We start from the raw sequence: 27,885 nt of genomic DNA, 5'->3' as shown, positions 1-27,885 counted from the left end.
ATCCTGAAAAAAGTATCATGGTTTTCACAAAAATATTAAGCAGCTGTTTTCAACATTAATAATAAGACATGTTTTTTGAGCAGCAAATCAGCATATATTAGAATGATTTCTGAAGGATCATGTGACACTGAAGATTGGAGTAATGGTGCTGAAAATTCAGCTTTGCCATGACCCCAAATTTCAGAGAGAAGCTCGGTGTGTATTAAGATGTGTTTTGGTTGATCAGATCACAAGTGGAATGTGTTCAAACAGCCAGACGGGATTTAAACTTTTGAAGACCCAAGTTTGGATTAAAGATGAAAAATGTACCAAGCACAATGTTCTCTCACCATTCCTCATAGCGTTTGGTCTGTCATGCGGCTGTCAGAGCAGAAACCAAAGCTGCTTCTCTCTGTATGGTTTTCCATCGTCTCCGATCGCATTCATGTGTAAATTGTGCAAGCTTATTTTGTCCATTACATCGAAAGGTCTGAAAAAACCCTCCCCTCTAAGAAATCAGGACAGAAATGGTTGAAAGTGGATAAAAGAGATGGATTAAAACACCACGTGCAAACAGCAATGTGTCTCCCTCATCTACCTGTGATCTGATCGACCAAAACAAATCTTAATACCAGGTGTAAACAGGGCCTGTGAGTAGGTACTATTCGGTATTCGGACATGCTACTGTTTTGGAGTACTGTTTTTCACATACTATATAGTAGAGAAGTATTATAGTAGAGAAGTGTCTCTTTTCAATGTCCTCAACATTTAGCTGAATTTGACCCCCCATTAAGCCTGAAGACTGCAGTGAGTTACGACTGTGGTAACAGTGTAAGCAGCATTTAACCACTTCCTTCACTGAAGACTATAATTACTGGCCATCGGAGGGTCACTCAGTCAGAGGGAGTGTGAGAGGAGTACAGAAGGAAAACCATACAACAGGGGAAAAAGAATGTAAGGTAATGTGCATAACAATGAGAATGGAAACGAAAGGAGGATGAAAGAGAGGATGAAAGTGAGAGGCGTGACTGAGCGACAGCGAAAGTGACTATGGTCTTCCATGTGGGTTTCAGGCCTGTACACTTCTTCCTTTAATGTCTGAGAGACAACACCTACAGTAGGCTCTGTTCAAAGTCGCCTCCTGCCTACATAGGCAGCATCTGAATTGATATATTTTTTGTAATAAGCATATTGCAATGCATTATGTGTACTGGTGGGAAAAAAACAAACTTGTGATCTCAAATCCTAGTGATATGCTTATCTAGACAGCATTTTAGGGTACTAGAGCTCATTCGAAAAGGCACATGTCCAAAAATGGAATGTGTCACTATTAGCTCTGGGTTCCAAAACCAAATGCTGCTAACATACCCTTGTGACACTTTACCTTTACTTTAAAACACTTTAGCATACTATTAAAAAGGGCATTTATTATATACTTTAAAAGAATATACTTAACAGCAAACTAAATGTAATGTTTTCCAACACTTAACTGCATGTTAATTGCAAGTAAATTAAGACATATTTGACATTTTTATTAAAAGCAATTAGCTGAGCATAGAGTGTTTTTTTACTCACTTAAAGGGTTAGTTCACCCAAAAATGAAAATTCTGTCATTAATTATTCACCCTCATGTTGTTCCACACCTGTAAGACCCTAGTTCATCTTCAGAACACAAATTAAGATATTTTTGATGAAATCTGATGCTCAGTGAGGCCTGCATTGCCAGCAAGACAATTAACACTTTCAATGCCCAGAAAGCTACTAAAGACATATTTTAAACAGTCCATGTGACTACAGTGGTTCAACCTTAATGTTATGAAGCGATGAGAATACTTTTTGTGTGCCAAAAAAACAAAATAACGACTTCATTCAACAATATCTAGTGATGGACGATTTCAAAACACTGCTTCATGAAGCTTCGAAGCTTTTGTTTCGAATCAGTGGTTCGGAGCGCGTATCAAACTGCCAGAGTCACACCCCCAGTGGTGAACCATTGAAATTTCGAAACACTTATGACGTAACGAAGCTTTGTTTACTGAAATTACGTGACTTTGGCAGTTTGATACACGCTCCGAACCACTGATTTGAAACAAAATATTCATAAAGCTTCGAAGCTTCATGAAGCAGTGTTCTGAAATCGCCCATCACTAGATATTGTTGAATAAAGTGTGGAATGACATGAATTTTATTCAATTAATGACAGAATTTTCCTTTTTGGGTAAACTAACCCTTTAAGTACACCTTTATATGTAATTTCATAATTACTTCTATTCTGTTTGAAAAATGGTACTGCCAAATATACTGATAAGCATTTAAGATCAGCTAAAATGTACTTCAAATGTCATTTAGTTGTTGAGACTTAGTTAGATTTGTTACCTGAATTCAAATTGAATGAAACTTAAAATCTTTAACTTGAGTTTACTCTAATCATTGACTAAACCAACACTAAAATATAAGTGAATTTAACTCAGTGTATATGAGTTTACAGTACTCATACTTATTGGTTTTAAAACTTAAATGTTTTACGCCAATCAGTTTCCTCAAATGGTTTGATTTACCCTAAATTGTCGGGTTTTATAGCGTATTGAAACTTTTATGATGTATTTTTAAATATATTTGAAATTACACATTTATAATGATGAAATTGCATTTTAGAATAACCCCTACATCAATCTGAACAAACGTGTACATGCTCACATTCATACTTTCAAATGATAAAATTTCATGAGAAACCACAGCGGCACAAGTGGAACATTTACACCTGTATACCTGCAATGTGCAGATGTGAGGCTTCACGCTTTCAGGCCAGTATGTAGTGACGCAAAGGCTAAAGCTGACATTTATACAAACTGTATTTGGTACTGTATAAAAGCAAGTGTGGTCTTCACATCTCTAATGGAATCTACTGCTCAACCACAGTCGGCACGAATGCTTGCTGTTCTCACACACGCTACATTCTCAGACGTGACCTCAAATACAAAGCTGTGGTGAACAACTAACGTGACATGCGAAAGCGCACGAACACCTGGAAAACTGAGGGGCCACCAGTCAGGAGTGAAGCGAACCAAAGTTACTTTGCATGTGTAAGAGTGTGAAAAACATGAGGGGGATATTGAAGTGGGGGACAAAAGTTTCTATCTACGAAAATATCAATGCAGCGTTAAGGTCACACCTTTAGTGCGAGCACCGTCACAAAGTTCAGTATACTGAATGGTGATCTGTACAAACTACTGGGAAATAAGCCAGATTCTTACAGGAAAGCTATTTTATTGCACTTATTTAAATGCAAGCTTGTATTAAAGTACCACTACTGTGTAAAAATAATACAACATTCGCCATGTCTATAGATGCAGATCTCTGGTGGTTTCTATACTACATACAGCTCAAGTAACTATAGTGTTAACTGGTGAAAACTCATTTAACTTTCCTCACAATTTTGCTACAGAGCTACAGTTCTGGCATTTAATTTGAATGTACCTCAGCAGGAAACATTTTAAGGATCTAGAAACATCGCTCACACTTGTTAAACTGTAATATGGTGCCTTTAAAACCCTGAATCAGCTAAATTGTTCAATTGCCCAATTATAGCATGAGTACAGTGCAGCTAAACAAACATGGAAACTTGTGCCCTTTTCTTGAGTTAATTATTCATGGATATTATATATATATATATATATATATATATATATATATATATATATATATTTGAAAAGTAACATTTTAAACAATATCTCAAAGAACATGAAAGTAAGGTTAATAATATAACTTAGATTACACATTTTTCAGTTTTACTCAAATTAGGGTGATGCAAAAATGAGTACACCCCACAACAAAAACTACTTCTTCTAGTTCTTTGTATGGCCTCCATGATTTTTAATGACAGCACCAAGTCTTCTAGGCATGGATTAAACAAGTTGGCATTTTGTAACATCTATCTTTTTCCATTCTTCAAGAATTACCTCTTTTAGAGACTGGATGCTGGATGGAGAGTGATGCTCAACTCGTCTCTTCAGAATTCCCCATAGGTGTTCTTTGTCAGCATGGGCCCTGGCAAACTCTAGACGGGCTTTTTTGTGCCTGGACTTTAGGAAAGGCTTCTTTCGTGGACGGCACCCATGCATGCCATTCCTCTGCAGTGTGCTGTATTGTGTCATGGGAAATAGTCACCCCAGTTTGGCTTTCTACTTGTTTAGATAAATGCAGTGAACTTGCATGCCGATTTTCTTCATCAGAAGACGCTCCTGTCGAGATGTTAACTTCCGTGGATGACCTGGACATCTCTGTGAGATGGTTGCATTTCCATCTTTTTAAAATTTTTGTACCACTTTTGCTACAGTATTCTTCTTGTAGCCTTCACCTTTCTGGTGTAAAGAAATGATTTTCTTTCTCAGGTCTTATGACATTTCTCTTCCATGTGGTGCCATTGCTGACAGCATGAAATGGGAAGGGGTTTTAACACCCTTTTATAGTCAACTGTCTGCTGGACACCTGTGTAATGAATAATTAGATTCACCTGTGGTTGAATTCTTGTTAAATTAGATATTTGTAGTCTAAAATTTAGCTTTGCTCCAGAGACTTTCAGTGGGGTGTACTCATTTTTGCATCACCCTAATTTGAGTAAAACTGAAAAGGTTGTTCTCTAAGTTATATTATTAACCTTACTTTCATGTTATAAGTTAAACAGATGTTATATAAAACTTAGTTGGTTTTTTTGTGTGTTCATTGAGATATTGTTTAAAATGTTACTTTTCAAAGGGGGTGTACTCATTTACGCTGAGCACTGCATATTAATCATACTAAATTAACACAGATTAACAGCCCTAGTTTTTATTACAGCGTGTTTATTTAGAAATAGCCCACATGAAGCAAACCAGCATGTGTATAAACTTACTCTGAGATCTTGTTCCTGTCATTAATATCCCGATGAGAAAACAAATGACAGGAGATTGACAGAAGAGGGATTCTGGAGGAATGGGAGAATGCCAGAGCTGTGGTTTACCCAGCGACTAGGTCCTGCTAGGCACTAAGCAGAGAAGCAAATTAAAACAGACAGGAGGTTGAACCTGAGACCTATTCCCTCTCTCAGCTCTCCCTCTTCTTCTCCATTTTCCCAATTCTCACCCACTGACATTTTTAATATCTCTCCATCACCAAGTCCATATATTCCTTTTAGAATCTCTACTCCCTCTTCATAGCAATTTTCCTTAATAGCTACTGAATGACACTGATCCCTGTTGACTTCTGAAGAGCTCTTATGATTATGTGCAGGGATATTATTGACTGATGAGCTGGGGGAATTAAAGTAGCCTCTATAAATCCACTTTAAACTCAAGTGGACATTCACATGCATAAATGGTAGCAGTAGAGAGGATCATTGACAAGGCAACAGATCACTAAAACCTGGCCCTAAGCAAGTCACATGCCCTAGTAGCACCAACCTCACAATCAACCTACTGTAAATACTTATAATACCACAAAAAATTACAACAAAGATTAACAAAGATTCAGGATGGAGTCAGCCAAAGGTAAAGCTCATTTGTGGCAAGCAGGCCGGTTGTGCGAGTGCTAATGAGCGTCACCTGTGCGCCACACCGGTCTCGAGTCCCACGGAGGAACTCCGGAAGCTTAAAAGGAGGAGTGATGACAGTGAAGGATGAGAGAGGACCAGGCCTGGACTTTATGTTGGTGTGTTTTTATGTATATTATTATGTTCCTGAAAATGAGTTGGATTTAAAAGACTGAGGGATGGGATGAAAAAAAGTGTTTTCTTGTAGGCCAATATTATTTTATGTTCTAATATATTCTTTCAACATACTTTGATGATACATTATTCAAACTTCATTCGAAATCTGTCATAGAGACGAGGTATATACGCGCATTCCTGTTTCCATGGCGACGCATTAAGTGTCACATGACACATCAACATAGTGCAACATGGTATTAAAATTATGTGTAGAAGTTGTTGCTTTGTTATGAGAAAGAATGTCTGGATAAATGGATTTCATTGATGTCATTCGGAGTAACCAACATAAAGGGAACATTTTGGATCAAGTCATACGGTCAATATGTTACAGGATGTGACATCATTCAGACAACTGCACAGGACCACATGGTCGTGAAGCAAAGTAACTAATTCTAATTTAACTATGTGAAAAATTCATGTTTTCACTTGCTCATACACATGTCCCGAAACAGTACAACCGCTATAAAACATGAAAAATGTTGTAATATTTTAAAAACTTGTACTAAATATAAAATGTTTGATTGTCTTTTTGCCAGCTAGCTAGATATCAGCCTGTTAGCATTGTTTGAAAATATCCTCATTTGGTAAAACCAAAACCGAATGACTTTTTTGGTGTCAAACTTTGACAAAAGCAGTGTTAATTGATTATAAAAACCACATAATCTCATTGTTAACACTTAATAAAACAATGATACACTTTTAAAAACCTTATTCGTCAATGACCCATATAAAGAAATATAAGTAAAGAAATATGATTGCAGTTTAAATGTTGATTTTGTGTTTTTAGAACTTTAAGCCAGAGTTTATTTCAGTATATAAATATTAATTTATACCTGCGACCCTATAGAGGATAAGCACTAGGATGACGGGACGGATGAATGATAATTTATACATTTAAAAACTTTTAAGTCGTCATACAGCCCTGGCCCCCAGTTGAGAACCACTGTTTTATATTTTATCTAAAATTTCCTCAAATCTATAATTGGCTTATTACGGTTCACCTGAGGGGGGCTAATACACCTACTATACTGTAGGTTAGACTAACTCTTAAAAAAGACAGACTAGGCAATTAACATTCTTCTGGCTCCAGCGTGGATGTGGTTTAAGAGCCCGAGAGCCAATAGAAGTAATGTGGTGGAGATCTATGTAGTTGGAGGTTACAGTGTCTCAGTAAGAGCTGAAGGAAATGGACTCATTTAGAAAAAATTGTGTGTGCTGTAAAACCACTTGGCCTTGAGAACATTCAACCTCACAATATTCACACACACAGACACACTTACACAACAACAACAACAGAATTTATTTTCACATGAATGTTAGCCACACTCTCTCACATGAATTACTAAAACCAACCAACTAAAGTTCAACTGAACATTTCAACATCATTGTTTATGGAGGCTAAAGTATTCTGACTGTAAACAGTGGTTTGTCTTTCAAGCAAAACAGATATTCAGAGGGGTTGAACCGCAATTACGGCGAAGACGGCAAACAAGAATTGTGTCGATGTTAAAAGTGACATTACATAAAGAAATACCTATGTAAAATCCTTACACAACCATCTAGAACATGCAACGTCAACTGGCGGCCCGCGGGCCAAATCCGGCCCGCCAGAGATTTCCATCCGGCCCCCAGAATAATACTGAATTCAGGAATAGCCTTGTAAGAGGAAAAAGTTTAGGGCTGGTCCGAATACCATTTTTTGAGCTTCGAAGCTTCGGTAGTAATGAACATCGACTCTTCGGAGAGAGGGGCTGAACATATTTTTCTCTCTAATAAAGGCAGGAATCTGTGTCTGTATGTCCGTTTGCATTTTTATTATTTCGAGAACCGTTCATCCAATCGACTTCACAAGGCAGTGCAGTGTCGCATTTGGTGCAATATAGATGGACACGCGAGACGCGACACATTCAGAATTAATAAACTTTTAGTAAACTACAGTCAGAACAGCGCGAGCGGGAAGCGGCGCACCTCATGCGGGCAGGGCTTATGCTCCGAGAACGGACACTGCACTAGTGATATAAAACGCACACACACAGGTCTGTTAAATTAAGCAATACTTTTAAGGTAGTCTAATATTTTTCTGACTAACAAATTGGCACAGTAAGGGTAGATTTAAATAAAGAAAAACGAAATTTAAATAAAGAAAAAACGAAATTTATATAAACAAAAACGAAATTTAAATAAAGAAAAAACGAAATTTAAATAAAGAAAAACGAAATTAAGTTAAATTAAAAACGAGATTAATTTAGATTGATAATAACGGGTAAAAATGCTAATACATTTTGTTTCTATTATTCTATTTTCCACAATGTCAAAGCAACAAAACACAAGCTCAGATATGCACTTCGGTCCATACAAACTCCGCTGTTCTGCGCTCTAGCCAGAGAACACTCCCGTTGCTGGAACACGCGTTGGTTCTATTTCTAGCATGCACGCGTTTTCCGCGTGGCTGGAGCGCGCCTGAGACGCGTGTCTCAGTGTGCAAACTCCAACCTGTTAAATATGGGAGCCGAAATAAAAACGGACACGCCACGCAGCTGAGACGCTCACGCAGCCAGTGTGTCGCCGGCCTTATTCAAGGGGGAATGAGAATCGTTTCGCGGGGGATCCCAGGTGTGCAAAAAAAAAAAAAAAAAAAAAAAAAAAAAACAATATTCGAATGTCAAATTTTCAAATCGAAAACAAACCCACCGAACGAATATTTGAATATTCGGGTCCGTTCCATATTTATTTATTTTTAAATCTAACGAAAAAAAAAAAAAAACCCTTCTGAAAAGTAGCTTGTGCCATAGCCTGCCTTCAGTCAAGAATGACGATAAACGCGTTGCTCTCATTGAACATCTTTTATTGTTTCACGTGCTCATTTTTTCACAAATGTCAAAATTTTCCTTGCCTGGGATTAGCGCACAATTGCGTGACAGTGATGGACAGCTTGACAGCCTCACAAATATGAAGCCTAAAATATCGCTATCGCCCCCTGGTGGCTTGCTGCAGTAGAGGTAATATGTAAAAAATAAAATAAATTTGGAATTAGAATTAGTATATCAAATAATAACATATTAGGATACAATTCGAATTTTATTTTATATTACGAGTATCTGGCCCTTACAGTGTCTGCAGAGAAAAATTCTGGCCCTTGGACAAATATAGTTGATGACCCCTGATCTAGAACCACAGGCTTCTGAGTTAGCAATGGTTATTTAGAATACAGGAAGTTTGACTATAGGCCTTCTTTGTAAGTTTAAAAATACACACACACACACACACACACACACATACAAACACATTTTATAAATATTTATTTAAAATTCAAAATCTAAACCTGAAAATAAACTTTTCACTCAATCTTTATGCTGACAGTCATTTGAAATGACTGTATTGAATTAGAAAAATATTAAAGGTGCCCAAGAATGCTTTTTCACAAGATGTAATATAAGTCTAAGGTGTCCCCTGAATGTGTCTGTGAAGTTTCAGCTCAAAATGCCCCATAGATTTTTTTAAATTAATTTTTTAACTGCCTATTTTGGGGCATCATTAACTATGCACTGATTTTTTCAGCGCGCCGCCCATTTAATTCGCGTGCTCCCTGCCACACGAGCTCTCGATTATATTACAGCACATTTACAAAGTTCACACAGCTAATATAATCCTCAAATGGATCTTTACAAGATGTTCGTCATGCATGCTGTATGCATGCTTTGAATTATGTGAGTAAAGTATTTATTTTGATGTTTATATTTGATTCTCTATGAGTTTGAGGCTGTGCTCCGTGGCTAACGGCTAATGCTACACTGTTGGAGAGATTTATAAGGAATGAAGTTGTGTTTATGAATTATACAGACGACTCAGTGAATATAGTAAGAAAAGTAACTTTAACTTCATTTAACAGTACATTAGCAACATGCTAACGAAACATTTAGATAGACAATTTACAAATATCACTAAAAATATCATGCTATCATGGATCATGTCAGTTATTATTGCTCCATCTGCCATTTTCGCTGTTGTTCTTGCTTACCTAGTCTGTTGATTCACCTGTGCAGATCCAGACGTTACTGGCTGCCCTTGTCTAATGCCTTTCATAATTTTGGGAACATGGGCTGGCATATGCAAATATTGGGGCGTACACCAGTCGGTGTTATGTTGAGATCCGCGTGTTTTCCGGATGTCTTTTAAACAAATGAGATTTACATAAGAAAGAGAAAGCAATGGAGTTTGAAACTCAATGTATGTCTTTTCCATGTACTGAACTCTTATTATCCTGGGGAAAAGTTATCAGGGAGCAAAAGAAAAATAACGTCTCTTTACCAGACATTTGAGTTTCTGATCAACAAGCACAAAGCCTGTATGTCTCTCATTCTAAGTCATTCATTCTTCCTCGCATACACAGACAGGAAGACACATTATATACCCTAATGCACGCACACACACACACACACACACACACTGCTGATTCCAGGACTAAAGCTGGCTCTATCTTTAGCTCTGCTTGAGGTACAGTAGTGATGGGACTTTCACGCATGCTGAAGGAGAAAATTACCCCACTTCAGCCCCAATGGGAGGTAGAGGTGTCCAGTGAGCATACTCAATGTGGAAAAACATCACTCAGTGCAAGAGTGTAGTCGAACATCTGGACTAAATCCAAATGACAAAGCTTTGGAAACATGTCTATAGAAGCACTCCAGAATGTGAAACTGCAGCCCATACAGTCACGCTAACATTAGGAACCTGCTCATATCCATTACCAGCTGGAACTGAACATAATCTCACATGCTTTATAGAAACATCAGCAATGAAGAATCATCAATATTCATGTCAAACAAGTTACAGAAAAAGAAGATAAATATAACTGCCATTGCATTACTATGATATTTCTGGGCATGTTTTTGTGTTATTTTATGTTGTGTTTTTAGACACTATATGGTTCACTGAGACTTACGTAACACTTAAAAGGGCTAGTTCACCCAGAAATAAAAATTCTTTCAGTTAACTACTCACCCTCATCTTGTTCCAAACCGTAAGACTTTCATTCATCTTCAGAACACAAATGAAGATTGATTTAATGAAATCTGCGAGCTTTCTGTGCTTCCACTGACAGCCTACACAACAACCACTTTAAAGTCCCAGAAAGGAAGTAAAGACATCATTAAAGTAATCCATGTGACTCCAGTGGTTTAACCTCAATTTGATGAAGCGCCATGAGTGCTTTGTTTGTGCAAAAAAAAAAAAAAAAAAAAACTCCAACACACATTACAATGTTTCAGCAAATACAATGTCAAGTACATTTCTCTGGCATTCGTGAACATGACACCTCCTCTCATATACTTTCACTGGAAACAGTAAAGACAAATTTGACTAAAGTGCCCAGCGTTGTGCAAATGGGTTTCAGGGCCAACTGTGTATCAATGTACGAGTTTAACAATTGATACCATCATTTCATGTATCTTTTTGTAAGTGTAGGACAGGCTCAGATCCATCCATCCATTTTCCAAACTGCATAGAATCGCAAGGAAAGCTGGAGTCTATCCCAGAATCTCGGGCCATAGGCAGGGAAACATTCTGGATGGATGGCCAATGCTCCACAGGGATGACACATCAGGGGTCTGCTACCCAACCAGAGCAAGAGGAGTCCCGAAAAACTCATGGATTTTGGGTTGGGTTTGGGTTAATGTTTCATAAATAGCTTTGGGTCTGGGTCAAATTCGGGTTAATGATTCATGAATAGCTTCAGGTTTGGGTCGAATTCTGGTTTGGAACTAAAGATGTATTTGGATTGTGTGGGAAACTTCAATCCAAAGTCAAACCAGGGACTGGGACCTTCTTGCTGCGAACACTAGTACTACCCACTGAGCCATCATGCCAACCCCCCACATCCAAGAATGAACAAATCCAAACGATATAAAAATTGTCAATAATTACTTACCCTCATGTCATTCCAATCCCGTAAGATTTCCGTTCATCTTCAGAACACAAATGAAGACTGTTTTAATGAAATTTGAGAGCTTTCTGTCCCTCCATTGACAGCCTACACAACTACCACTTTCAAGACCCAGAAAGGAAGTAAAGACATCATTTAAGTAATCCATGCGACTACAGTGGTTTAACCTCAGTTTTATGAAGCGAAGTGAGTACTTTGTTTGAGCAAAATAATAATAATAATAATAATAATAATAATAATAATAATTTACCACTTTATTTACAAAAACTTAATCTCTGACATAACAATGTTACAACAAATGCAATGTCAAGTACTTTTCTCCAGCATTCATGAACATGATACCTCCTCTCCTTTACTTTCATTGGACAGTAAAGACAAATTTGACTCAAGAGCTTAAAATTGTGCAAATGGATTTTAGGCCCACTGTGTATCAATGTATCATGAGTTTAGCATCCGATACCATCATTGTATCATGTACATTTTTGTAAGGGTAGGACAGGCTCAGATCCATCCATCCATTTTCCAAACCGCTTCTCTGAATAGAACAGCAAGGAAAGCTGGAGTCTATTCCAGAGTCTTGGGCCATAGGCAGGGAAACACTCTGGATGAATGGCCAGACCTCCACAGGGATGACACACTAGAGGTCTGCTACCCAACCCGAGCCTGATGAGTCCTGAAAAACTCATGGATTCCGGGTCGGGTTTGGATTAATGTTTCATGAATAGCTTTGGGTTCAGGTCAAATTTTGTTTAACCCTCTGAAATCTGAGGCTTATTTGGGGCCTGGAGAAGTTTTAACATGCCCTGACATTTGTGCTTTTTTCAGTTGTTCATAAACATATTAATGACAAAGGTGTCATTACACTGTATTCAGCACAAACTAGACTACCATAATATGTGAGGAACATGTATGCACATGTTTGTGTTTTTGAAGGAATAACGTTTATGCGTGGTTATTGAAAAAACAAAAAAATTAAGTCACTGAAATAAGGCCAAAAATATATATTAAATCTGTGTTTACAAGACTTCTGGGTATTGGAGGTTGTAGACTAGAGTTTTTGCTTCAAAATTATGTAAAAATTATAATGCCTACTTGTTCATATAAAACAATATATTGATTTAGTTTTTGTAAGACACTTTTTGTCAAGAAACACAGTATGCGTGGAGGCGTGAATCATCATGAATAATGGGTCATTTACACCTGAGAAGACAAAAGAATCGCATAAAGAACCTCTAATGGTGCTGCATAATAATGAGGCCTTTCAGTCAGATAGGCTGTGAAAAAAACCTCTGTAATCATGTCTCAGCTCAATTTAAAATAATGGTATTCTATTGTATTCTTTAAAATATAATGTATTTCTGTGATGCAAAGAGTCTGAATATAGGTTTTTAGTTTAAAAGCATGCACATTTGGAGAAATATTGATGGATTCTCATATGTTTATGTCAATTTTCTATACAGAGGAGTTATATTTATTCTATATTCATTGTCATAACTATGAGCGCTGGTGTTTTCAATTCATACTTGCAGTCGGAGGGCGCTCTGTACACCTTTAGTCCACAAATTATTCTAAAGAAGAAGAGGACATATCAGCATGTCTTCCAGAGGTCGCTAACATACAGGCTTTTACATACAGATAAACACTTTTCAACACAATAAATACATGATTGAGATGATGTATGCCTGTATTGACTCAGAATTTGCCTCTGAATAGCGCTCGCTCCGTGGGCGTGGCCGCATTAGCGGATAATGAGCTGAATCACGGACTTCTGACATGGCTCTCTTTTCATACAGATTACATAAACACACAATTTTTGTTTTCGATATGACTTACATGATTTAAAACCTGACATTTCAACGTGTCTTTAGACACAAGTCTAATTTTTTTGTGATTAGTATTCACTAAGTTATAGTTCATTTTCTGAGAACTATTTTAGTTTTCTTTATTTTGCAAAAAGCACAACATTTTGTTTTTACTCTGAGTGTATACAAATAAACGAAGATATTCTATAGTTTCAATTGATATATTACTTATGTCTCTATGGCAAAAAATGACGGAGTATTTTAAGTCTGTTTTGCTGCAATGTGAAAAAAAACCCTGCAAAACACGCCGGCGCGTTTTCAGACCTCAGGGAGTTAATGTTTCATGAATAGCTTCAGGTTTGGGTCGAGTTTGGGTTTGAAACTAAAGAAGTCTTTGGATTGTGTAGGAAACTTCAATCCAAAGTCGAACCAGGGACTGGGACCTTCTTGCTGTGAGCCACTAGCTGGGAGCCACCATGTCACCCCCCATCCAAGAACTAACAAAGCCAAACCTTGCTTGGCGCCAATGAGATCAAATGAGAATGGGAATGAGGTTCAGATATTTCTAGAAAAATCTTCTCTTTCTTCTCTGCCATGACACATTTACAATACAGAACTTCAACCCTAAAATACTAACCCTAATCTCAACCTTTTCTATCCACCCTTCAAACTCCCATGATGCACATCTCCCTCATGCTCCCTGTGACCCATCTCCTAAACCTTCACACTAAATCACTCCTCTTAGGACAGTCCTGAAGGACAATAACTGCCCCATTGGCTCCAACTCAAAAGCCTTAGTAGGGTTGAGTGAGTGCCAGGCACATGAAGTGACTGTGGGTCCTTGTCAAGTAATGGGACGCACCTAAAGCCAGGGTATGGTATCAGAACAATACCATACACAATAAACCTCAGTTAGGCAGGACCCAGGCTCGATTTACTGTTTACATGCAGTGGAGCCCAGTCGAGACATGGAAATACAGCACATGTGACCGAAGGTTTGAAAACTGTTTGAAGCTTTATTGCTCAGTAGGTTTGATGGGAGTGACTGCATTCATTTTAAGCACGAAAACGGTCCGGAAATTACTGAAGAGCTTGTATAACAGAAGAATTGTGTCGCAATTTTTGGTAAACAACACAGTTAAGAGTGAAGTTTTCACATCTGGAAGTAGCGTGTGTCCTAGAGCCATATGTCCACAAAAATGTGAAACTGCAGATGTTGCTACGGCTGCAGGGCAAAGCACATGTACTGCATGTTCCCTCAGGCGGTGAAATCATGCATCATTGCACAACACTCCATAGAATTAAAGTTGGAAGTGACATCAGACTGAGATCATCAGAAACAGATGATATCATTTGTAAAGTAGGATCTCAATGGGAACGGTGGCGTTCTGAGATGATTCAGAACCTAAATACACTATTAAGTTAACACATTTCTTACAATTTCCAAACACAGAGCTACCGACGAACATATGGACACCACTTGCTCCTTTGCAGAAAAACAAAAGAAGAGATGAAGAGCGAGAGAGCATTCTTTTTGCACATAGATATATGACAGCCGTGGAGACGACAGTAAAGCACTGTCTGTCTTTCATCCTCCATATCCCCCTGTAACCTGGGGACTTTCGACCTCCGCCCTGACCCATGACTTTTGGCATCCCACAACCGTGTCTAAACTCCGAAGCCTGCCATGTGCAGCGTCTGGCAGAAGTGCAGTAGGTCTCAGAGTGAGTAAATGAGAGAGAAAAGAGAAAGAAAGCTAGAGGGAGAAACTGGAGTAATGCGACAATGAAATTACTAATTAAAGTGCTTATTTTTCCCCAGCATGAAACAGAAAGGGACAAATTCTGAAAAATGTGCTGGACACTGGATGTTTTCAAGTGTAAAAATGCAAACAGATCATAAAAGTATCATAAATGCATGTACATGTACATCTTCTGAAGTGATTCAAGAGCATCCGTCAGGTCTTTTCAGTGAATTGGTTCACAAACTCAGTCTGAATGATTAGTTCATAAATCAAACCGTTCTGATTCTCGGTTCAACTCGGTGATCACAGACAACTGGAGTGGAAGACTATAGTGAATAATAAATTACAATTTGCTCCGTCCTTCACACAAAGCTGGTTCATATGCATCATTTTTGAAGCTCCCGTCCAAATTCTGTTTTCTGTCCAAATTTGTGTTCTATGGAGGATAGAAACCCATGCGGTTTTGGAACAAAACTTAAATCTCTAGGTGATTACAACAACCTTTTGACAAAAATATGATGCAACAATGCAAGATATTAGCAATGCGCTAACAATGTTTTTAGCATAGCATGCTGGGGATTGAGCAGCCTGTGCTGAAAGAACTGAAAGAATTTGAGCTATATCCACAAAATAAACGTGACATTACAACTTAAATCTGCATTAAATCTAAAAACGACATGGGGAATGTTATTTTGATCAACTAAAATATTGCATTTTATTGGATTTAATGAATACTGTCCAAACATAAAGGACATTTCTGTCAAAAACTATGATTAATACAAGCACTGCTAATGGGGAATGTCTGTCTTATGAATCATGAGGAATGAGATGAACAAACATTCTGCTGGATAAGAGCGCAGTGAGGTTAGGAGAAGGACTGGACTCTTGTGTTTGCGTGAGCAAGATGACAATGAGATGAGAAGCAGATGTTTGTAGACGCGAGCTGGAGAAACATGACGTCCATATGAGACCAGACTTTCCAATCACACTCTGATACACAGGAGGCCCTGCAGACAACATCATAAAGCTGTCCTAGATGTGCATCTCTTCTCCACAGCTCCCAGTGTGTGATGCAAGAACTGGGAAACATCCCAGTCCATAATAGTCTCACAAAAAGAAACAGATCAGGTTATCAGGGAGCCGTTTTTCTGCAATGAATTTCAATACTGACCCAGTCTGGTTGATGCTGGTTTGGTGCTAATCTACTAGTGAACTGTACATTTTGTCAACCTTGGATGACTTCCCTGCCTCTGATGAGTGCAGCTGCTAACATTGACAAATGCACTTAAGGTCAGGTTTACAACGTAAGTTTAATGAATTTACTGGAGATGATGCTGCTCTTGTACTTTCAAGATCAGAGGCTACAATGCTTCTAAACCCTCAAGCAGATATTCTGACCACTTGTGTGGTCTTAAGCTTTTGCGATCATTATCATACTTTATGATAAACTGCCTTCATGAAATCTAAAAATTTGGTTTTGAGTCCAACCCGAGAGTGAGAGCAGCCACAGAGAGTTTCTGAGTTCATGAGAACATCCTCCATCTCTGTTAACCAAACTGCATCTCAAAAAGGAATCAACTGACATGTCATATCATTTCCTCTTTTAATGGTAATTGTGCTTATTTAAAAGAGATCCGAGGCCCACTGTGTGTGAGATTGTGTGTGGGAAGACAAGAGAATGGGGCTTGGCAAAGCAGGGTGGCTTTTCGCCTCTGAAGCAGGGGGACTGCTGGGAAATTTCGTAAGCAGAAAATGTGTTTTGTTCTGGGCCACCCCGAAATCAGCCGTGAAATTCACTGTGAAAAGTATCCACCATGACTCACTCAGTATGCAAACACATAGAGAGACCTGATGACACTACCACAATATCAAGTAAATATTCAGCAAGTATACAACAAACATGATTTTAACTGAAATCTGGCATAGGAGTTTGACTTCTATTAACTAACTACTAATGTTTGAGAAGCTACTGAACATTATTGATAAGTTTTAAGGGTATTTAATAGCATTATTTACCACCAAATTGGGGAGAAACCTTCAGTTCAATTGAGTGAGTTCCTTTTGAATAAAATATCACAAAGTTCAAATCCAAATACAATAGCACCAGCGTTAAGGCAATCAGAATTGAATTGTGAATGTTTTTTTGTTTTTTTTAAACTGACGTAGCAAATTGGAAACTATGGAAGCCCATTTCCGCCACTAAATAAAAAAATTGCAACTTTTTTTCCCTCAGAATTTGGACAGTTTTTCTTACAATTACAAGTTATACATTCAGAATTGTGTGATATAAACTCGCAATTGCGTGATGTAAAGTCTGAATTCTGACTTCTTTTTTTTTTTGCAATTCTGACTTTTTTTTTTTTTTTTTTTGCAATTCTCACAATTGTGTGAAACTTTATTTCTCGCAGTTCTTACTTTGCTTGCGTATGGTGCCGGCGAGTAAGTCAAAACTGCAAGATATATTCACAATTGCGGAAAAAAGGTCAGAATTCTGAGATAAAAACTCGCAAATTTTGACTTTTTTTCTGACTTTCAAGTTTATATCACGCAATTGCAAGTTTATATCTCAGAATTGTTACTTTATAACTTGCAATTGTGAGGAAAAAAAGTCAGAATTCTGAGAAAAAAAATAGTTGCGATAACTGATAACTTTATTTTATTTTTTTTAGTGGCGGAAACGGGCTTCCATAGGAAACAGTGTTGTTATTATTAACTAATAGTTAATAAAAAATAATAATAATAATTACAAAAAAAACTGAAGTGAAATACAAAGAAGGTAATTTTTTAGAAATATTCAGCCGCTGAATGCTGCAAATGACCAATTAGTATCAAGTATTCCAGATGGCAGTGTATAAAATTATCCAAATTAAAGGGATAGTTCACCCAAAAATGAAAATTCTGTCATTTATTACTCACCCTCATGCCGTTCCACACCTGTAAGACCTTTGTTAATCTTCAGAACACAAATTAAGATATTTTAGTTGAAATCCGAAGGCTCCGTGAGGCCTGCATAGGGAGCAATGACATTTCCTCTCTCAAGATCCATTAATGTACTAAAAACATATTTAAATCAGTTCATGTGAGTACAGTGGTTCAATATTGAATCAGTGTATCAAATCCGCAGTTTGGAGTGCCAAAGTCACATGATTTCAGCCTTTGGCAGTTTGACACACGATCCGAATCATGATTCGATACACCGATTCATAACGCTCCAAAGCTTCCTGAAGCAGTGTTTTGAAATCGGCCATCACTAAATAAGTCGTTATTTTGGGGGTTTTTTTGGCGCACCAAAAATATTCTCGTCGCTTTATAAAATTAATATTGAACCACTATACTCACATGAACCGATTTAAATATGTTTTATTACCTTTATGGATCTTGAAAGAGGAAATGTCATTGCTCCCTATGGAGGCCTCGCAGAGCCATCGGATTTCAACTAAAATATCTCAATTTGTGTTCCGAAAATGAATGAAGGTTTTACGGGTGTGGAACGGCATGAGGGTAAGTAATAAATGACAGAATTTTCATTTTTGGGTGAACTAACCCTTTAACATCAACTTTTTTGCTCACTGGTCACAATTTTGACATTGATACCATGGGGAAAAACTGCCATATAGATATTTTTAATATTATCTCATAACTCAGCAGCAGGTATATTAGGCTGCTGTCACTTTAAGACCTGACGCACGGATCCATTATACTGTTACACATGCGTTTTCTTTCTCAACCGTTTATGTTCACTTAAAACATAACTGACTGTGTTTAAGTGAATACTCGCCAAAACTGGCATTTTGACATTATATTGTGTGTATTTGACTGTTTAAGCACAATAAGCAGAGAAAAAGAACTGAAAGAACAATTTAGTACTTAGTAATTAGTAAAAATTACTTAGTATTTAGTCAAATTATGCGCGCAATCCCATGGCGAAATTCCAGCCCTGTAACACCAACAATATTCATCCAGAGCAAATGAAACGAGTGAGTGAGGGGAGGAGGGTTTGTGTGTCGACTCACTGTTGGAGAGATGAGAGAGAGAGAAAGAGCAGCTGGTATTGTGTCTCTATTCTGAGGAAAATGAGTATTGGAAGCGCTCGATATCTTTGACAACACTACATTGCACTTAGTTTATTATTTCAGATGCCTTTTTAAAAGACTACAATTGAAAAATGTATTATATTGTTGATAGGGAAGTACAAGACAGACCCCTTTAATGACATACTGAATGTTAGCACTTAGCTAAGCTAACTGACAAACTTTTAGACATTTAAAAACTGTTCTGACTTGCACTTATTGCCATTTTGAAAAGTAAAGTGTCACAATCTTCATCCTCAGTAGTGCAAGGGCTTGAGAGTAATATCTCAAATGCATACACAAATATAAATGAAAAATATCAGCTGAGAAAGTATAATTTTTTCTTTTTGAATGGCTGTTTTCTAGTGCCTCTATTATTTGTGATGCACAATTTCTAAGATGTACCACTCTTACACAGTATTTAGGATGGATAAATATTGAATTGGGATTCGACTTGCACATTTGTGCACATCTGGCTGACATACTTCAGTGGTGAATATTGAACAACGCCAGATGACTCAGCAATTTTCATGACTTTGTGGCCATAGAAAATAGCATTTGCAGTACTCTGTAATGGACCTGCACTACAAAGGAACACACACGCAAGCTTTTAAATAATCATCGGGAATGGTGGGATGGTTTTGGTCAAGTGGGACTACAGTTCCTGGAAATGGATCTGCCGTAACTGATCAGTTTCATCCAGTGTCTTATTTAAATGAAATTAACACCAGAATCAAAACTATTGTATCCAGCAAATCTTCCTTGCTGAAAATGTTTCAACAGAATATTTAGCTGTTCTACAGCTCTTTTCATTTAAAATGGCATGTGTTTGATTTATACGTGTCTGAATCCAGCCAGAACAATGAGATCAACTTTGGCCAGCTTGAGAGAGAGAAATAGAGAATAAACATCAGTAAAACTTCAGATTGATGGCTTCTCACTAAACCATTACATCAGCTGGATAATGTTGTAAAGCAACTGAGATACACATGAAACAAAACATGCACCGGTTCTGACAGTGTCATAACTAGACATCACAAGATAAAGTGATGAGTGGTTAAAGCTCTCAAATCATTTTTCCCTTAACTAGCCACAACCACAGTGAGTGACAGAACAATCCTAACATGCTAAAATCCTGATATCTTAAATATTTCCTTGTTCATTTTCTGAAGGAAAGGGGGGTCAGATACAGTGAGAAACAAAATCTGATGCCAATGTGGGAGAATAAGCTTGTTTAATAGTAAATCACTGGTTTTAGCTACATCTAAGAAATTACCTACAGATAAAAAAGTGCACAGCACATTACCGATTCAGAGTTTAAACAGTCATAAATCTGTGTGGCAACATCCATAGAGAAACATAAACACTGGGTTTAATGAATATGGTCTATACGCGGAGAGGCTCTACTGAATGTATGACACACCATACATTACCGGCACTCAAGGGCCTGGTTTCACAGACAGGCTTTAGATTAAACCAGGATTAGGCCTTAGTTCAATTAAGGCATTTAAGTAGCTTTTATAAAGGTATAAAAAAAAAAAAAATACTGGTGTGCATCTTAAGAGGCACTGACATATTTTAAGATATTACAGTGCAAGTTGCTTTTTAGTTAAAACAGTTCAAACATACATTTTAGTCCGGGACTCAGCTCGTTCCAAACCTGTAAGAGTTTTATTCACCTCCGGAACACAAATGAAGACATTTTTAATGAAACTGAGTGATTTCTGTCCCTCCATTGACAGCTACACAACTGACACTTTGACGCTTTAAAAAGTTCATAAAGAGATTGTAAAAAGAACCTATATGAATTAAGCAGTTTAATCCAAATTTTCTAAAGAGACATGATCGCTTCATATGATGAACAGATTTAATTTAGGCTTTTATTTACATCAAAGCATTGATTAGCAAACATTTGTTTGTTTGTTTATTAAGTTTTTATGCCATGTTAGCATCATGGCTATTTACATGGCAAAAAAGTTCAGTATCATCCAAAAAAATTTACATTATATTAAACATTTCATCTTAACATTAGATAGAAAATCTAAAATACATTAACGTGGTACATTTCCAAATATTCCATGCAAGCTTCTTTCTGAATAAAAGCGTTTTCTTGCAGCATCATAATAATTTGATCAGCGAACATAAACATAAACTCAGTCAAACCTGCGTGACGCGTGAGAACAAACCTCACTGGCTCTTGCTGAAGCTCAGATGTGCTGCGTAACACGAGAATGAACCTAATTGGTTCTTGTGAAGATCAAATGTGCTGCGTAACATGAGAATGAACCTCATTGGTTCTTGTGAAGATCAAATGTGCTGCGTAACATGAGAATGAACCTCATTGGTTCTTGTGAAGCTCAAACGTGCTGCGTAACACGAGAATGAACCTCATTGGTTCTTGTGAAGATCAAACGTGCTGCGTAACATGAGAATGAACCTCATTGGTTCTTGCGGAAGATCAAATGTGCTGCGTAACACACGAGAATGAACCTCATTGGTTCTTGCGGAAGATCAAATGTGCTGCGTAACACACGAGAATGAACCTCATTGGTTCTTGCTGAAGATCAAACGTGCTGCGTAACACACGAGAATGAACCTCATTGGTTCTTGCGGAAGATCAAATGTGCTGCGTAACACGAGAATGAACCTCATTGGTTTTTGCGGAAGATCAAATGTGCTGCGTAACACGAGAATGAACCTCATTGGTTCTTGCTGAAGATCAAACGTGCTGCGTAACACGAGAATGAACCTCATTGGTTCTTGCAGAAGATCAAACGTGCTGCGTAACACGAGAATGAACCTCATTGGTTCTTGCAGAAGATCAAACGTGCTGCGTAACACGAGAATGAACATCATTGGTTTTTGCGGAAGATCAAATGTGCTGCGTAACACGAGAATGAACCTCATTGGTTCTTGCTGAAGATCAAACGTGCTGCGTAACACACGAGAATGAACCTCATTGGTTCTTGCGGAAGATCAAATGTGCTGCGTAACACGAGAATGAACCTCATTGGTTTTTGCGGAAGATCAAATGTGCTGCGTAACACGAGAATGAACCTCATTGGTTCTTGCTGAAGATCAAACGTGCTGCGTATCACACGAGAATGAACCTCATTGGTTCTTGTGAAGATCAAACGTGCTGCGTAACACGAGAATGAACCTCATTGGTTTTTGCGGAAGATCAAACGTGCTGCGTAACACGAGAATGAACCTCATTGGTTCTTGCGGAAGATCAAATGTGCTGCGTAACACGAGAATGAACCTCATTGGTTCTTGCGGAAGATCAAATGTGCTGCGTAACACGAGAATGAACCTCATTGGTTTTTGCGGAAGATCAAATGTGCTGCGTAACACGAGAATGAACCTCATTGGTTCTTGCTGAAGATCAAACGTGCTGCGTAACACGAGAATGAACCTCATTGGTTCTTGCGGAAGATCAAATGTGCTGCGTAACACGAGAATGAACCTCATTGGTTCTTGCGGAAGATCAAATGTGCTGCGTAACACGAGAATGAACCTCATTGGTTCTTGTGAAGATCAAACGTGCTGCGTAACACGAGAATGAACCTCATTGGTTCCTGCGGAAGATCAAACGTGCTGCATAACACGAGAATGAACCTCATTGGTTCTTGCGGAAGATCAAATGTGCTGCGTAACACGAGAATGAACCTCATTGGTTCTTGCCGAAACTCAAACATGCTGCGTAACACACGAGAATGAACCTCATTGGTCCCTGCGGAAGATCAAATGTGCTCCATAACACATGAAAATGAACCTCATTGGTTCTTGCGGAAGATCAAATGTGCTGCGTATCACACGAGAATGAACCTCATTGGTTCTTGCAGAAGATCAAATGTGCTGCGTAACACGAGAATGAACCTCATTGGTTCTTGCTGAAGATCAAACGTGCTGCGTAACACACGAGAATGAACCTCATTGGTTCTTGTGAAGATCAAACGTGCTGCGTAACACGAGAATGAACCTCATTGGTTCCTGCGGAAGATCAAACGTGCTGCATAACACGAGAATGAACCTCATTGGTTCTTGCTGAAGATCAAATGTGCTGCGTAACACGAGAATGAACCTCATTGGTTCTTGCGGAAGATCAAACGTGCTGCATAACACGAGAATGAACCTCATTGGTTCTTGCGGAAGATCAAATGTGCTGCGTAACACGAGAATGAACCTCATTGGTTCTTGCGGAAGATCAAACGTGCTGCATAACACGAGAATGAACCTCATTGGTTCTTGCGGAAGATCAAATGTGCTGCGTAACACGAGAATGACCCTCATTGGTTCTTGCCGAAACTCAAACGTGCTGCATAACACGAGAATGAACCTCATTGGTTCTTGCGGAAGATCAAATGTGCTGCGTAACACGAGAATGACCCTCATTGGTTCTTGCCGAAACTCAAACATGCTGCGTAACACACGAGAATGAACCTCATTGGTCCCTGCGGAAGATCAAATGTGCTCCATAACACATGAAAATGAACCTCATTGGTTCTTGCGGAAGATCAAATGTGCTGCATAACACGAGAATGAACCTCATTCGTTCTTGCCGAAGCAGTGCATGCTGGGATTTGTTATTGGCTGAACAAAATAGTTTGATATTTTTTAATGAACAATGAAATTTAAATTGGCTAAACAAAGTGCTAACTCAAATCTCAATTCTGCCTTGATTTGTTGTTCATTTTTTTACAGTGAAAGACAGCATGATGATGAAAAAGGTGACTGACATATAAATCAGGGGAGTGAGTTTACAAGAGATAATGTGCAAGAGAGGCCAGAAGAGCAATGCTGCAGGTCTCAGAGCAAACAGGGAGTGACAGAGAATAACAGCAGATGAGGAAGGAGGGAAGAGTGTGAATGTGAGTGACAGTGTGGAGGAGTCCAGCTCCCCTGATGCCATCTGACCTAGTAATACCATCAACATGTGTTCATATCACTTACTAACTCTGCTGTGTGGAAAATCTCTGCGTTAGCATAGACGACAGTTTCCATCGAAAGACAGTTACTCACCAATGTAATCACAAGTATATGTACTCATATGTCTCTTTCTAACATGCTCATGCTGTGGAGTCCAAAAGCCCTCAATGAAAATCTGACATTAATAATATATTCACTAAATAAATAATTTAAATAATTACAATTAAATTAAATGCAATTAAATAAATATTTTTAAAAGTACATTTAAATGACATGTAATTTAAATAAAGTGGATGGATGGATGGATGGATGGAACACAAGAAAGTAATAAATTCATAAATAAATAAATGATCCAAGAGAAAGTGATAAATACACAAACAAATACATGATCTAATAGGGAAACTGTACTTAAAAATGTATTCATAAATGTATTTATTAGTTTACTAATTTGTTCATTTAAATGGTAGAAGGAAATATCAATAAGAATACAAATCAATAAAAAGTTTTATAAAGACATGTAGTAAATTAATAAATTAAATTTATGACTAAATAACTATATTTTTTATGGAAATGTAAAACAGTTACCCCATTGGATTATTTATGCATTTTTTTTTTTTTTTATGAAGTACACATAATTATTTATTTTATCAATCATTCACATTTACTCATTTATTTATTATTTTTGCAGATTTGCTCCTATACAAGGTACAAATTGGTTCATATCCAAAACTTTAATCTGTAATAAAAAAATGTTTAAAAAAAAGTTAAATTAGAAAAATGCCAAATAGAGGTCTTAGATGTTTGCACCCCACATAACAAGAACATAATAATTTATAGTTTAGATATCTGGCACACAAAATGTATGACTTCACCTCGATGTAATTTTACTAGTGACAGCTAGATATAGGCAGACCATTTGTCTCGGTTGACAATAAAATATGTTGTTTTGGGGAAAACGCAAAAGACCGAGAAGGGAAGAGAAAACCTCCCTAATCGTCTGCCGTTGATGTGTTCCAGATCATTTCTGTCCAATTCTGACTACATGAGACAGGAGACAGGACACAGGTGTCCACCAGTGAGTAGTATGTTAGGTTGTGCACATTAAGCAAAGACTCATCCTTACACCATCATTACTCACAGATTCCAAACATGCTTCATCTCATTACTGGAAAGTGGGACATGTTCTGTCCCTGAGAGTAACAGACAGTACAGAGATGGATTTGGACCTCCACACAATTATCACTAATGCAGCATGAATGAGGACTCTGACCAGCTGGATAAAGGCCATTTCATTCCTCACAAGGAAGCAACATCTCCTGACTGACATTTTGCAACAAACAAAGCAGCTGAAGCTGAATATTTAAAAAATGATTTTTTTAAAGCTCCTGGCTAAAACAAACCATATGTGTTTGACTTCATTTTTACTAATGGTTCAAAGTAGTTTACAGCTATAATAAACTGTCCAGTAATGAGACATTAGCTTATTTCAAGTTGGCAATGAGTATCATTACATCTTACATTTGCCGAGGAGCCCTCCATACGGATTTACTGACTGTTAGCATTAGCAACATCCAGAATTGTTGTTGTCTTGTTGAGCTTAGAATGTTTCATAGTATAAAATCCTGATGCCTACCTTGATTTTGCCATGTAGCGTTTGCTCCTGGACTAACATCCTTGATAAAGACATTCCCATCTTCGACCCAGACTTTAGGCTTAGTTTGGGACTAGAGTTAGGCCTAAAGGAAAATGTTAGTGCTAACAGGTTGCTCTTTCAGAGCTTAGAAGATTTAAAGGGATAGTTCACCTCCCAAAGAAAGTTTTTATTTTATTTATTTATTTTTAGTTACAGTATGTTTATTGTGAAATAAACGTTAAAACTGTCGCATTGTATGGTAAGAACCACACTGTGACATATCAAGTTACATTGTATAGCACAAAACCACAACTCAATCATGATAAAGTTGCAACTGGGAGGAATATAGTGAAAATTATGGAAAATAAAGATGTAGTTATGACCCCCAAAAAAAAAAAAAAAATGCAATTTTGAGATATTAAGTCGCAATTAAGAAAAAATAAAATTAAAATTGTGAAAAAAGTCACAATTATAAAAAAATAATGTCACCATATTTTACATATACAGACAATTGTGAGCTACAATAATTAAATTATGAAAAATAAAGTTACAATTATGAAAATTTCACAATTATGAGAAAAGGTAGCAAGTATGAAACAGTCGCAGTTTTGAAAAAAAATAACATGATGAGAAATAAAATCAAAATTGTGAAAAATAAAGTAGCAATTTTAGATATAAATTCATAATTAAGAGAAATAAAATACTGTAAAAAAAAAAAGTAGAAATAAAGCAATTATAAAATATAAAGTTGCAGTTGTGAAAAATGTATTTATGAGCTATAATATTGAAATTACGAATAAAGAATAAAGTTGCTACTATGACCAATAAAGTCACAATTATTAAAAATAAAGTTGCAATTTGGAGATATAAAGTCACAGTTATGGATATAAAGTCAGCCTGCTTCAACATACTTGCCTATAATTTTCAACTAACCTGAAACAACTTGGCTGCATCCAAAAGTTTAAAAATGCTGCCTCCGCAGGCAGGATGTGGAGGTTGGAAGGCAACATAACACCAAATGCAATGCTCGTGACACATCTTGTCTACTAAGATACCTTCATTTAATCAGTTTTTAAAGGCAGCATAGGTGCTTCTCAATCCGAAGACTGCGTCCTAGTAAGGCTGAATATCACGGCTGCCACATCATCAAGCTCCGTCAAAGGACGTCTCAATTTAAAGGCACCGTTGACGCCGATATCAAGACGATTCACACTGATCCGCAAAAAACGACTAAAAATGCTGTATTCTGCTGCCAGGCCAGTAGATGGCGATGCCACTTTGTAAAGAAACACTATAGACTGAACACATAATACGCATGTTCATGACGCCTCTTTTCACAAATTCGTGAGGTAGTTTTTTTCTAATCTTGCATTTTGAAACTCGTTTTCAAAAGTTTGCATTTTCAGGCCCCCAAAATGCTGTTGTTGTGTAAATGAACGGCCAAAACGCATTAAAAAGTTTTACATTTTTTGTTGAAAACGGTGTTGTAAATGGCCCCTGAAGGCAGGAACACACCAAGCCGACGGTCACCCGTCGGGCAGTTTTTGTTCGTCGGCCGACTACGTTTTCTCAGTGTGTTCCACACCGTCAGCTGAAGTTGGTCCTCGTCGCCCTTTTTCGGCCGATTCGACATGTTGAATCGCGTCGGAGCTCGTCGGCCTTTCGGGCCATCTGATCATTCTGATTGGCTGTTCAGATACTGTCACCTGCTGGTTCGGAAAGGCATTTCATCTCGCGCAGACGCAGAACTGACGTGCTACTTGGCCGTCGGCTGTCGAGCGACGGTTTGGTGTGTCAGGGCAACTTTGGACCCAGACGCTGCTGACGTGAGCCAACCCCGCAGTCTGCTTTCGTCGCCACCAGTTCGTCGGCGTCGGCTTGGTGTGTTCCGGCCTTCGGTTATAAACTAAGCCTCAGGAGTCCCAGAGGTACCTTTGTGCGTAAATGCTGCCTGCAGCAAGGCAACAAGTTAGCTGCCTAAGATTTCAGACACAACCCTTGATTAACTCTTAGGGTGTGTTCGATTAGGGTTGGAGCTCTGCAGAAC

General features: G+C 37.8%; 1 long non-coding RNA gene across 1 annotated transcript in view; it reads right to left on the bottom strand.

Annotated features, from left to right (window-relative positions):
- The window catches only part of LOC125279106, a 39,373-nt gene extending 13,157 nt beyond the window's left edge, over window positions 1-26,216 (bottom strand). Inside the window, exon 1 of the long non-coding RNA XR_007187315.1 lies at window positions 25,839-26,216. This is a non-coding gene — a long non-coding RNA (uncharacterized LOC125279106). The remainder of the gene's footprint in view (window positions 1-25,838) is intronic.
- Between the last annotated feature and the right edge of the window lie 1,669 nt (window positions 26,217-27,885).

Source organism: Megalobrama amblycephala, linkage group LG11 (assembly GCF_018812025.1).
Source record: "Megalobrama amblycephala isolate DHTTF-2021 linkage group LG11, ASM1881202v1, whole genome shotgun sequence".
Lineage (NCBI taxonomy): Eukaryota > Metazoa > Chordata > Actinopteri > Cypriniformes > Xenocyprididae > Megalobrama > Megalobrama amblycephala.
This window is presented reverse-complemented; position numbering and strand designations above follow the sequence as displayed.